Raw genomic sequence first — 14,053 nt, 5'->3', positions numbered from 1 at the left:
AAAAGGAAAAACAACAATCGAGGAAAAAATATCGCATCACCTATAAGCAAAGAGGGGGTGGCCTCATACATAAACTGCTATGAGATTAAATTAGGAAAAAGCTGCTTTGAAGTGCTGAAAAAAGTGCGAAAAGCAGAATATTTTAAAAAAAATTTAAATAAATAAATAAAAACCCACGGCTAAACCTTACCATTACTAAATTAAGGCTCATTACACACAGGTACATATCAAGAAGGAGTTAAGAAACTCTAACTTCTCTGATCAATCTTAGAAATAGAAAATAAGAAAATTGGTTCTTACCTGCTAAGTTTCGCTCCTGGAATACTACAGATCAGTCCAGACAAGTGGGTTTGGCATCCCTACCAGCAGATGGAGGAAGAGAATAAAAGCTTTTCAGGCACTTCTACTTAACAGAGAGTGCCACCTGCAGTCCCTCAGTATTGATCTGTACCCAAGCCAAGATGTCTAACCCCAAACTCCCTCTAAAGCGAGCTCAGGGACAAGATGGAACTCCCAACAAATTGACTCCTGAACTAGGGGAAAGGAAAGGAAATTTCAAGTCTTAAATAACTGAGAATTATGTACAATCTCATTCATAATTCTACAGCACAAAAGTTAAATTCTGCATCAACAGCAGCATCCAGAAATAGGAGTGGTCTTTCAACAAAATCATAATGGGATGGAAGTCTGGACTGATTGTGGTATTGCAGGAACGAAAATTAGCAACTAACAACCAATTTTCCTTTCCTGTTCATACCCCAGATCAGTGCAGACAAGTGGGATGTACCCAAGCACCTCTACACTGGGAGGGATCCTGAAAGATCTGTACGCAGCAGAACACTTTCACCAAAAGAGGCCTCCTCTGGGGTCCTGACATCCAAACAGTAATGTCTAGTAAGTGTGTTCAAAGAGGACCAAATTGCTGCTCGACAAATCTCTTGCAGAGACACCAACTGACACTCTGCCCAGGAGGCTGCCTGTGCCCTAGTGGAATGCGCCCACAATCCCTTAAGGATCGACCAACCTTTAAAAATATAGGCCAAAATTATCGCCTCCTTTAACTAAGTAATTGTACTCTTAGTTGCCTTGTAATCCTTCTTTAGTCCACTGAACAACAAAGATATTCCGAGGTCCGAAAAACATTCATGACTTTGATATATATTAGGAGAACCTGCCGCACATCCAAAAGATGAAATTTCCTTGCATGTGGAGAATCAGGTGTGAGGTGAGAAAACCCCGGCAACTCCACCGTCTGGTTAAGATGAAAAGCCGATACAATCTTGGGCAAAGAGGAAGGAATAGTACGCAACAAAACATCATCACTGGAAATTTGTAAAAAGGGCTTTTTGCACGATAAGGCCTGAAGCTCCGAAATTCGTCTCGCTGAACAAATTGCCACCAGGAACGTCTTCAGGGTAAGGTCCTTCAAAGAAGCCCTTCTCAAAGGCTCAAGGGGAGATCCATACTCCACTCGAAGAACCAAATTAAAATTCCAGGACGGACAAAGGCTACGGACTGGAGGATGCAGATGCTTCGCTCCCTTAAGGAAACGTACCATGTCGAGATGAGATGCTAAGGGCCATCCCTGCAACCTCCCTGTGAAACAACCCAAGGCTGCCACCTGGACTTGGAGAGAATTATAGGCTAAACCCTTTGACAAGCCCTCTTGCAAAAAGGCCAAGACTTGGGCAGCATTCACCTGCAAAGGATCAGCGCCATGGACCCCACATCAGAACTCAAACACTCTCCAAACTCTGACATACGCCAAAGAAATAGAGGATCTTCTAGCCTGAAGAAGAATATCAATCACCAGCTCTGAACACGCCATCAAGTGAAAACGCTGCCTCTCAAAAGCCAGGCTGCTAGACAGAAGTGATCCACCTGTTACAAAAAGATGGGTCCTTGACACAGCACTCCACTTAGGTGGCTTAACTGGATGGGCCTGACTACCACTAGCTGAATTAGGTCTGCAAACCACAGACGGTGCGGCCACTCTGGCGCTCCTAGGATCACTATCCCCTGATGCTGCTCAATGCACCGCAACACCCAACCTATGAGCAGCCATGGGGGGAAGACATATAGCAGGAGCCTCCCTGGCCATGGCTGAACTAGAGCGTTTATCCCTGCAGAGCTGAATTCCCTCCAGCGGCTGAAAAACTTGGCCACCTTGGCATTCTTCCTCGTTGCCATGAGATTGAACTGGGGTTCGCCCCAGCCTGTACCAAATAAGCAGAAAGGTCTCCATTGACAACTCCCATTCTCCTGGGTCCAGCTGTTGTCTGCTGAGATAATCCGTGTGCACATTGTCCACACCTACCACGAGAGGCTGCAAGCACTGCTAGACGAAGTTCCACCCAAAGTTTGTGAACCTCCTGAGCCACCAATCGACTCTTCATTCCGCCCTGCTAATTGATAGTCCACCACCATCGCATTATCCGAGAACACCCATACCACCCATCCCTGAACCTGAGGAAGAAAGAACAACAGTGCCCTCCGGACCGCCCTTGTTTCCAGATGGTTGATTGACCAGGATATTTCCATTGGAGACCACTGCCCTTGGGCTGTAGATCCCCAACTGTTGAGACCAGAATCCGTGGTCACTACCACCCAGTTCAGAATTTCCAGATCCACTCCTTTCTCTAAATTGAGCCGCAACAGCCACCACAAGAGACTGGATCAGGATTCCTCCGTAGATAATCCCAGACTTTGGGGATAGACATGTCCCTTTGCCGAACCACCTATGACTGTAACTTGATCACCCTTTCTGGGGTAAGAAACATCCTGCTTAACTTGGTATCGAATCGTGCTCCCAGATAATCCAATTATTAGGCTTTTCAATATTTGATGATAGTTAATGTGACTTTCAAGGCATACTTCACTTTCAATGCATATCCAGCATAGCTCCCTGCTTCAACGGCAGGGGAGAAGAAAAACTAATACTTCACGCATATCTCTGCTTCAACGGCAGAGAGCTATGCTGCCACTTACCCAACTAATCAAACTTAACATTTCACTTGGAAGCAGCTCCATCACTGCTCTACATCAATAGTGGGGGTGAAAAGGAAATAGAACCTAAGGTTACTAAGAGCCAAGAGAAACAGATAAGTATGAGAAAAAAGAAGTGTGAAGCTTGCTGGGCAGACTGGATGGACCAATTGGTCTTCTTCTGCCGTCATTTCTATGTTTCTATGTAAGGACTGGGATGGTTCCAGATGGCTCTTTGTCAGGTTTATCACCCAGTCCAGGATCTTTAGGTGCTCCGTCACTCGTTGAATGGAACAGTGACACTCTACCTCTGACTTTGCCTGAACGAATCAATCATCAATCATCCAGGTACGGATGCACTAGTATCCATAAAGTCAAGAGGCCGCCAATGAAGAGTGGGTGACTCGCCAGAATGATGGCTACTGCCTGGACACAATACCCTTATTCAATAAACATACACATGCTTACTGTGACTCCAACATCGCTCTAAGCTTCAACAGCAAGAGGAAATGTGGAAAAAAGGATTTGCACTGACAAAGAGGGGAGTAGCTGGCTTGTTACGGCGGTTACTACCCCAAACCAAATGTGCCTGATACTTCACTTTCAATGCATATACAGCATGGCTCTCTGCTTCAGCAGCATGGGAGAAAGACTGATACATCACGCATTTCCAGCATAGCTCTCTGCTTCAACAGCAGGGGAAAAGAAAAACTGATGCTTCACGCATTTCCAGCATAGCTTCAACGGCAGCGGAGAAGAAAAAAGGATTCGCAATCACAAAGTGGGGAGTAGCTGGCTTGTTACGGCGGTTACTACCCCAAACCAAATGTGCCTGATACTTCACTTTCAATGCATATCCAGCATGGCTCTCTGCTTCAACGGCATGGGAGAAAGACTGATACTTCACGCATATCCAGCATAGCTCCCTGCTTCAACGGCAAGGGAGAAGAAAAAACAACCAATAAGGGCTGTATAACATAGTCTGGGTATAACAAATAATCATGGGTGTAGCTTGCTTATTGCGGCGGTTACTACCCCTACTGCCCCTAACTAATCAAGCTAGATATTTCACTTGGATGCAGCTCCATCACTGCTCTCTACATTAATGGTGGGGGTGGAAGGGAAATAGAACCAAGAGCTAAGAGAAACAGATAAGTATGAGAGAAAAAATGTGTGAAGCTTGCTGGGCAGACTGGATGGGCCGTTTGGTCTTCTTCTGCCGTCATTTCTATGTTTCTATGTTACCCCTTCTCTTCAGAGGGCCACTGCTACCACCACCATCACTTCCTGAACGTTCTTAGTGCAGTAGCTAGCCCGAAGGGAAGAGTTTGAAACTGAAAATGCTCTCCTAGCACAGTGAAGTGAAGAAACTTCTGATGGTCTGTTCTGTTGGGAATGTGGAGATATGCCTCCATTAGATCCAAGGAGGCTAGAAACTCCCCCTTGCGCACCGCTTCAATCACTGTCTGCAACATTTCCATCAGAAAGTGTAGCACGCGCAAAGCCGCGTTGACTCTTTGCAGATCTAGAATGGGCTGAAACGAGCCCTCCTTCTTAGGAACCATGAAGTACATGGAATAACTCCTCTTGTGGCACCGGGATGATGGCTTCCAATCACTGCAGCTGTAGAAGAGAGTGTCCTGCACTGCCGCCCACTTGATGGGCGAAGCGCAATGGGACAACACAAAGGTCTCTTTGAGGGATTGAGAAAATTCTAAGGCATAGCCGGTTCCTTATTACTTCCAGAACCTACTGGTCGGAAGTGATTCTGGGCCACTCCTCGTAAAAATGGGGCGACCTTCCTCCGATAGCCACCAGGGAGGAGTGGAACAGCCCGCCTTTATTGGATGGGCTTCGCACTTCCAGAACTCTATCCTGCACTTTCTCCGGTCAGCCTACAAATTCCTCGAAAAGACAGCTATCTTATCAAACCCTGCTTCTGCATGGATCCAGAAGAAAGGAAAATTGGTTCTTACTGATAATTTCATTCCTGTAGTACCACGGATCAGTCCAGACTCCTGGATTTTGTCTCCCCTCCAGCAGATGGAGACAGAGAAATTTTGATGGACTCTGCCATAAATACCAGGATGCCACCTACAGTCCCGTCAGTATTGCTCAGTCACAATGCAGAATGGTACAAACCCAAACTAACTATATACAGTAACCTAACAACTTAAACTGGTTCACTAACCCCCAAGCAAGAACGGAACCAGTGAGACACGATAAACAAAGATCTGCCGATTAAAACCAAGAAAAGCTGAATGAGCGGACTCTCAATTACCTGGGAACGCCAAATGGACGGGACGCTGGACTGATCCGTGGTACTACAGGAACGAAAATTATCAGGTAAGGACCGATTTTCCTTTCCCTGTACGTACCCGGATCAGTCCAGACTCCTGCTGTACGTACCCAGATCAGTCCAGACTCCTGGGATGTACCAGAGCTCTCTTACCTGGGCTGGGATCCGGAGAGGCCCGCTCTCAGCACACCTGCTCCAAATCCCCCTGGCACCTGGATCCTGGACATCCAGGCAGTAGTGCCTGGCAAACGTATGTAACGATATCCAAGTGGCTGCTCTACAAATCTCCTGTGGCGAAATATGCTGACATTCCGCCCACAATGTAGCCTGAGCACGAGTAGAATGTGCGCGAAGCCCTTGAGGTAAGGACTTGCCCCTTCAGCAAGTAAGCAGAATTGATAGCCTCCTTCAACCATCGGGCGATAGTGGTCCTTGATGCTAAATTACCTCATTTAGAACCACTCTAGAGCACAAAGAGATGATCTGATACCCGAAACCATTGGTACCCTCAAGATAACGCAGCAGCGCCCTACGAACATCCAATTTCCTTAAGTCTCGAGAGAGAGGATCAGAACAGTCCAAATCCGAAAAGGAAGGAAGCTCCACCGATTGATTTAAATGAAAAGAGGAGACTACCTTCGGTAGGAAGGAAGGAACCGTCCTCAAGGATATCCCCGAATCCAAAATCCTCAGGAATGGCTCTCTGCACGACAAAGCCTGAAGCTCAGAAACCTGCCAAGCAGAGGAGATTGCTGCCAAGAACACCACTTTCAACATGAGATCCTTCAATGTCGCTCTTTTCAAAGGTTCAAACGATGCAGTACACAAGGCGGAAAGTACTAAATTTAGATTCCAGGATGGACACGGATGGGACACCGGAGGCAGTAGATGCTTTGCTCTGCGAAGGAAACGAGACACATCCGGGTGCGTTGCTAATGGAACTCCCTGAACGGTATCGCGTAAACACCCAAGCGCTACGACCTGCACCTGCAAGGAACTACACGATAATCCCTTTGCCAAACCAGCTTGAAGAAAACACAAAATCTCCGGCACAGACGCTCGAGTAGGCAGAATCCCCCCCTGTCCTCAAACACCTTCCATACGCGAACATAGGACAGGGACATGGAAGTCTTATGCGATCTCAAGAGTGTAGAAACTACCGCATCTGAATATCCCTTCCTCCTCAACCACTGCCTCTCAAAAACCATGCCACTAGACAAAAGCAATCGACTTGGTCGAAACATACAGGTCCTTGATGAAGCAGGTTTGGGAGATCTGGGAACCGCAGAGGACCTTGCACCACGAGATTGACTAGATCCGCAAACCCAGGGTGCCACGGCCATTCAGGAGCCACTAGGATCACTTCGGACAGATTAAGCTCTATTCTCCTGAGCACCTTTCCGATTAGGGGCCAAGGTGGAAAAACATACAGCAACACATTCGTCGGCCATGGAAGCGCTAGAGCGTCTACTCCTTCCGCCCCTGTTTCTCTGCGGCGAGCAAAGAAGCGTGGGACTTTGGAATTCCGGAATGTTGCCATCAGATCCATGCAGGGCGTGCTCTCCAAATTTTCCTATTTGTTATGAATAGCAGTATTATCTTTAGATATGGTTTGAGCATGTTGCTGAACCACCTTTATAGCAGATTCTAAAGATCCCAAGGATTTTTTGAGATCCCTAACTTCCATTGAGAGCTCATTAACTTTACCTGAAATGTCTTGTAGCTGAAGAGACAATGACAAACTGGGTTGACATACATTTTTCAATTTTAGCATCCCAGATCACCTCCAACATAATAGAAAGTCTTACCAGAACAAATGAGAGAGAAAAATTGATAGAGGAGCTATGTTGTTGAAAACCTCCAGATTCCCAAAGCCCAAATTATCGCTTTCTTGCCATTCTTTAACTCCTTCAAATTACAACATGTCCCAGCCATCTCCACCAGCTTTCTTGGGCCCTGTGCCTGGTCAGAGTCTGACATCATGGTCAGAAGCCACTCTGTCAGGGTCTGATTCAGGCAAAAACTCCAATGGAATTCTTCACCAATAGTTTTGATGAAGAAAAGCAAAATTGCTTACCTTGTAATAGGTGTTATCCCAGGACAGCAGGATGTAGTCCTCACATATGGGTGACGTCAGTAACGGAGCCCTAGTGCGGGAAAACTTCTGTCAAAGTTTCTAGAACTTTTGACTGGCAGCCTGAGGCTACTGGGCATGCTCAGCATGCCATGATATTCTCTGCCACAGGGGTCTCACTTCAGTCTTGTATGTAGCAATAAGCAGGAGCAAAAATAAGAGTAGAAAAATAGGAAGGCCCAACTCCGCGGGGTGGCGGGTGGGTTCCGTGAGGACTACATCCTGCTGTCCTGGGATAACACCTATTACAAGGTAAGCAATTTTGCTTTATCCCAGGACAAGCAGGATGCTAGTCCTCACATATGGGTGATTAGCAAGCTAGAGGCTGAGTCATTGTCCATGCAGGTAACCGGAATGCCTTGTCGAAGAATGAGTCAGCCGAAGATCACAGCAGATTGGATGTAGAAGGAGTTGGGATTAAACTGGAAACAAGTTCTTTAAGACAGATTGCCCATAGGCTGAATCTTGTCGTCCTTCTTTGTCCAAACAGTAATGAGCTGCAAAGGTGTGAAGGGAACTCCATGTTGCTGCTTTACAGATGTCAAGAATTGGCACTGAACGATAATGTGCTACTGAGGTTGACATTGCTCTTACTGAATGTGCCTTTACTCGTCCTTGGAGAGGAAGGCCTGCAGATTCATAGCAAAACTGTATACAATTTGCTAGCCAACTGGATAGAGTATGCTTACCCACTGCTTTACCTGGTTTGTTTGGATCATAAGATACAAAGAGCTGAGTGGATTTTCTGTGAACTGCAGTTCGGTTTAAATAAAAAGATAGAGCACGTTTACAGTCCAAAGTATGCAAGGCCGCTTCTCCTTGGTGAGAGTGAGGTCTTGGAAAAAATGTGGGTAAAACTATAGATTGATTCAAGTGGAATTCAGTGACCACCTTGGGAAGGAATTTTGGATGTGTACGGAGGACTACTTTGTCAAGGAAAAATCTTGTGTAGGGCGCGTACATGACCAGAGCTTGTAATTCACTAACTCTTCTAGCCGATGTAATGGCTATGAGGAAGACAGTCTTCCATGTGAGGAATTTCATGTCACAGGAGGCTATGGGTTCGAAAGGGGAACGCATAAGACTTGTTAAGACCAGATTCAAGTCCCATTGTACGACTGGAGGTCGAATTGGTGGTTTGAGTTGAGTTAAACCTCTCATAAATCTGCTGATGAGAGGTTGAGTAGAAATTGGTGCATCTCCTACTTTATTATGGTAAGCTGAGATTGCACTTAAATGAACTCTTACGGATGAAGTCTGAAGACCAGAGTCTGAAAGATGGTATAAGTAGTCTAGTAGTGAAGGAATGGTGCAAGTAAAAGGATCCATGCTGTTTTGCTTGCACCAGTAGGTGAATCTTTTCCATTTGGAAGCGTAATTCTTTCTTGTGGAAGGTTTACGTGAAGCTATGAGTACTTGAGATATATGGGATGAAAGATTGAGAGGTTGTAAAATCAAGCTTTCAACATCCATGCCGTCAGGGACAGGGACTGAAGGTTGGGATGTCGTAACCGACCCTGATCCTGAGTGATGAGAGTGGGCGCTATGCCCAGTCGAATTGGATCCCTGACTGAGAGATCCAACAGTGTGGGGAACCATACTTGTCGAGGCCAATACGGGGCTATGAGTATCATGGTACCTTTTGTCCTGTTGTAGCTTCACAAGAGTTTTGGTTATGAGCGGTATCGGAGGATACGCGTATAGTAGGCCTGAGTTCCAAGGCTGAGCAAAGGCGTCCTTGGCTGGTTGGTTCTTTTGTATGCGGAGAGAACAGAACTTGTCCACTTTGTGATTGAGATGTGACGCAAAAAGGTCTATCGTTGGATGTCCCCAACGTTGGAATATTCTGGTCGCTACTGCAGGATCCAGGGACCACTCGTGTGGTTGGAATTGACGACTGAGTCGATCCGCCACTACGTTGTGTATGCCTGCCAGATAAGTGGCCCGTAGGAACATTGAGTGATTCAGTGCCCAGCCCCAAATCTGTGCAGCTTCTTGACAAAGGAGATACGAGCCCGTACCTCCTTGTTTGTTGATGTACCACATGGCAACTGTATTGTCTGTTTGAATCAGAATAGTCTTGTGTGAAAGACAGTCCTTGAACGCATGCAGGGCATAACGTATAGCTCGAAGTTCCAGAAAATTGATTTGATATGTTGCTTCGAGGTTTGTCCACGTTCCTTGAGTTTGGAGACTGTCTATGTGAGCTCCCCAACCCAAGGTGGATGCATCTGTAGTCAAAGTGATTTGTGGAACTGGTTGTTGGAAGGGTAAGCCCTTGCGCAAGTTGTTCGTGTTGATCCACCAATGGAGCGAAGAGCGCAGTTGGTGGGTTACCTGAATTGGAGAATGTAGTGGTTGAATGGCTTGGATCCATTGTGACCGTAATGTCCATTGGGTTACTCTCATGGCTAGTCTTGCCATGGGAGTGACATGAACTGTTGAGGCTATGTGTCCTAACAGGATTAGAATACGATGAGCTGTTGTGTGCGTGCTTGAGAGCATCGAGCGTGCTAGGACGGCTAATGTTTCTGCTCGATCCTTGGGTAGAAACGCTTTTGAAAGGATGGTGTTTAACTCTGCTCCTATGAATTGGAGCAAGTGAGACGGTATGAGATGGGACTTTTGATAATTTATGAGAAATCCCATGGCGTGAAGTAGAGCAATGGTTTGATTGAGAGAATTGATTGCTCCCTGTTGAGACGGACTTCTGATGAGCCAATCGTCTAGATATGGGAAGACATGCACACCTTGCTTGTGCAAGTGTGCTGCTACTACTGCCAGGCATTTTGTGAATACTCTGGGAGCAGAGGCAAGTCCGAACGGCAGAACTCTGTATTGAAAATGTTGATGACCCACCATGAAGCGCAGGTACTTGCGATGAGGAGGGAATATTGGAATGTGAGCATAAGCGTCTTGAAGATCCAGAGAACAAAGCCAATCTTCCTTTTGAAGGAGTGGAAGCATGGTACCTAGGGATACCATTCTGAATTTTTCCTTCTTTAGAAATTTGTTTAGATTTCGGAGGTCTAGGATGGGTCGTAAGCCTCCTGATTTCTTTGGAATGAGGAAATATCGGGAGTAGAATCCTCTGCCCTGCTGAGACTGGGGCACTGGTTCTATGGCCCTGGATTTCAGAAGGGTGGATAATTCTATTTGAAGTTGAGGGATGTGATTTCTGCTGAGAGGAATCACGGGTGCTTGAAGCTCTGTAGGTACTGTAAGAAAGTCGAGCTTGTAGCCGTGGAGTATAATGGAAAGAACCCATAGATCTGTTGTTATGGTGTTCCAAATGCTGTAGAAGTGGGATAATCTGCCTCCCACTGGGAAGTGGGGGTGAGGATTTAGAGATTGGCTGGGTTCTCTGGAGATGTTTTCAAAAACCAGCTGTAGGACCTGTTTGAGCAGGGGGTGCAGGTCTGGATGTTCTTTGTTGGCGAGGTTGTGGCCTGTTCTGGGATCTTGGTTGGCGAGGCCTTGTAGCCGGTGGATAGTATCTTTTAGGCCGGTAATAGGGCCTACGTATATCCCTTCGCTGGGTACGACGTACAGCGTGGGTAGCGGTATCATGAGGTATAGGGAAGATAATTGCCTCAAGGTCTCCGTATGCTCTTTAAGCTGAGAGACTGCTTCCTGAACCTTAGTGCCAAACAAGTTATCCCCCGTGCAGGGAAGGTCTACTAATTTTTCTTGGACCTCTGCCCTGAGGTCTGATGCTTTTAACCAGGCCCATCTACGAGCACTTATGCCAGAAGCTGCTACTCTTGAGGCAGTCTCAAAAGAGTCATAGGCAGCCCTCACTTCATGTTTACCAGCTTCAAAGGCTTTTTGGATCAGATGTTGTGCTGGTTCTCTGAATTCTTGGGGCAAAGATGGTATGAATTCCTCCATCTGCTTCCAGAGGTTCCTTTGGTACTGTGTAATGTACAATTGGTAGGCTGCAATCTTAGAATTGAGGATTGCACCTTGAAAAACTTTCTTCCCAATGTATCCAGGAACCTGTTATCTTTCCCTGGAGGATTAGAGGAGTGCACCCTGGATCTTTTTGCTTTTTTCTGTGCTGATTCTACGACCACAGAAGAATGCGGTAGCTGGGATTTCTGGAATCCCGGTGCAGGTTTGGACTAAATAGGTGGAGTCCATTCTTTTATTGATGGGAAGAACTGAACAGGGATGTTCCCACATTCTTTGTTGAAGTTGAAGTAGAATATCATGGATAGGTATTGCCATGACTTGCTTGGGGGGGATCTACAATTGTAGTACCTCAAGAGTCTGGTGACGGAGAATCCTGATCAGATTGTAATTTGAATGGTATAGAGTCGGCCATCTCCTGGAGAAAAGAGGAGAAAGTAAGGTCTTCTGGTGGAGATTGCTTTCTTGGTTGAGGCGGAGACGGTTCAGACATAAAGGTTTCTGATGTGTCAGATTGTGTGTCACTCCAGGTATCATATTCTGGAATATGAGGACTTGGTTTTGTAGGTGGATGTGGAGGAGGCACACCAGAAGGTCCTGGAATGGGTTCTTGTGAAGAATCCTCCTCTTCCACCGGGTTTGAAGGTAGAGAATCTAGAAGGTCCTGATATTTCTTTTGAAGTATCGAATATAATCTTGATTCAGATGATGGTTCCTCTATAGAGGAAAAAGGCATCGTGGATTTAGCTTTTGTCATCGTTGGAACCGATGTCTTGTTTCTCGATGACTGTTCCGTAACCATGGAGGGTGTTTACGGCGATGCTTGACGAAATTGAGCAGGAAGCATCGACGGCGTACTGGTTGAAAGTGAGGGCATCGAGGTGAATGTCGTCATTCGCACTGGAGGAAGGAACAAGTCCGGAATCCGGATGGAGCCTTGCAGTGCTAAGTTTGATGTAGACACGGCAGGGAGTGGAATAGATCCAGTCTGAGATTTTGAATAAACCTCCATCGTTAATGGAATCGGTAGCATCGGGACGGTGCCCGGCATCGAGATAGTTTCCCGGCATCGGGAGAGTTCCCGGCATCGGTTCGGTACCCGGCATCGGGGCAAGCGCCCGGCATCGGGAGAAGTCCCGGAATCGCTGGCAGTATCGATGAAGAGACTTCGGTACTGATTGTACCGGCATCGGTGAAGTCGATATTACAGGAGATGTCACCGGCATCGGCTGAGGTGCCGGTAGTTGATCCTTAATCGCTTGTAAAACTGCCTCTTTTATGTAGGCTGCGATATCCTGTGGCAATCGACGAAGGCGGTACCATCGATGGAAGTGTCGATCCTTCCGCTGGAAGTGACGTCGGAAGTAGGCCCTTCAGGCACCGAGGGTATAGTAATTTTAGGCCGTTTTAGGAAACGGTTCTCCTCGGTCAAGTGCCGACGGTGAGGGTCGGGGGCGTGCTTGTGGCGATGCTTGTGCTTAGGTCGGACGTCTACTGCCGAGCGTATCGACGATGTCGACGGGGTAGGGGAGGATTTATCTCCGGAACCGTCATTTCGGCGTCTTTTTAACAGTACCTTTTTCGATACTCCAGATGGTGAAGATTTCGAAGAAGTTGCCGGAGAAGGAGTCAGTTGTAAGCTGAATAGTTGCTGGATCTTCTCCTGGCGGAGTTTACGGCCTTTTGGCGTCATTTCTTGACATTTTTCACACGATGAAATGTCATGTTTATCTCCGAGACAGCGAACGCAGTCTTCGTGCGGATCAGTAATCGACATTGTGCGGTTGCACTTTGGGCATTTTTTGAACCCTGAAGACATCCTTTCTTCGACGGCCGTCGATGAAAGGAATTGAAAAAAAAAGATTTTCTCTTTTTTTTTTTTTTTTTTGAAAAATCAAATAATTCACCAGCCGGTGATGAGAAAAAGTTTTATTGAGACCCCTAATGGAGAATAATAGTAATACTGAGGTAACTCAGAGGGCTCCGATGTCCGTGCTGCTATCCAGCGGCGCGGAAAAAAGAAGACTGAGTGAGACCCCTGTGGCAGGAATATACATGGCATGCTGAGCATGCCCCAGTAGCCTCAGGCTGCCAGTCAAAAGTTCTAGAAACTTTGACAGAAGTTTTCCCGCACTAGGGCTCCGTTACTGACGTCACCATAGTGAGGACTAGCATTCCTGCTTGTCCTGGGGATAATAAAGTTTTAAACATATTATAGGTTCCTGACTACAATAGCAGGAGGGGAGAAACAAAACAGCCAGCAGGCTTCCCTTACTGGGCAACTGAAGTGCGAGTTCCTAGGAGCTTGATAAGGTTCCAATGCCACCTTTGTTAGACCAGCCCTACAGATTGGGAAGGACATCGTGCCAGCAGAGAACTCTCACTGGCTAACACTTAAAATAGGTGTGTTAGAAGGCAGGGGTCGGGAAAAGAGAAACTTTTGTCTATCCGATATAAAATTAAATATGCAATCTGCTGTGAAATCTTTCTTCAAAGGAAAGACAATTCAAAAGAAAAAATGGAAAGAGAAGTTAGTGTCAGTGTACAATAAGCTGCAAACTCTTATCAAACTGAAATGGAAATTGTGAAAAAATTAAACAAAAAAACCCAAACAACCCCTGAAAATGGGTCACAACTGTCAAAAAATGATGAGTAGCTCTGCTTGCAGATTTGCCAACCTAGTGAGAACTAGGTCATCGGGGGGGACGGTTACAATAATCTTC

The 14,053-nt window shown here is 46.4% G+C and overlaps 1 protein-coding gene across 4 annotated transcripts in view; it reads right to left on the bottom strand.

Annotated features, from left to right (window-relative positions):
• Window positions 1-14,053, bottom strand: part of SMARCA2 (SWI/SNF related, matrix associated, actin dependent regulator of chromatin, subfamily a, member 2) — a 604,786-nt gene that overhangs the window by 382,940 nt on the left and 207,793 nt on the right. The gene's annotated exons all lie outside the window — the stretch shown is intronic.

The sequence above is a fragment of the Rhinatrema bivittatum genome, chromosome 1 (assembly GCF_901001135.1).
Source record: "Rhinatrema bivittatum chromosome 1, aRhiBiv1.1, whole genome shotgun sequence".
Classification (NCBI taxonomy): domain Eukaryota; kingdom Metazoa; phylum Chordata; class Amphibia; order Gymnophiona; family Rhinatrematidae; genus Rhinatrema; species Rhinatrema bivittatum.
Note: the sequence above shows the minus strand (reverse complement) of the source record. Positions and strands in the feature narration are given on the sequence as shown.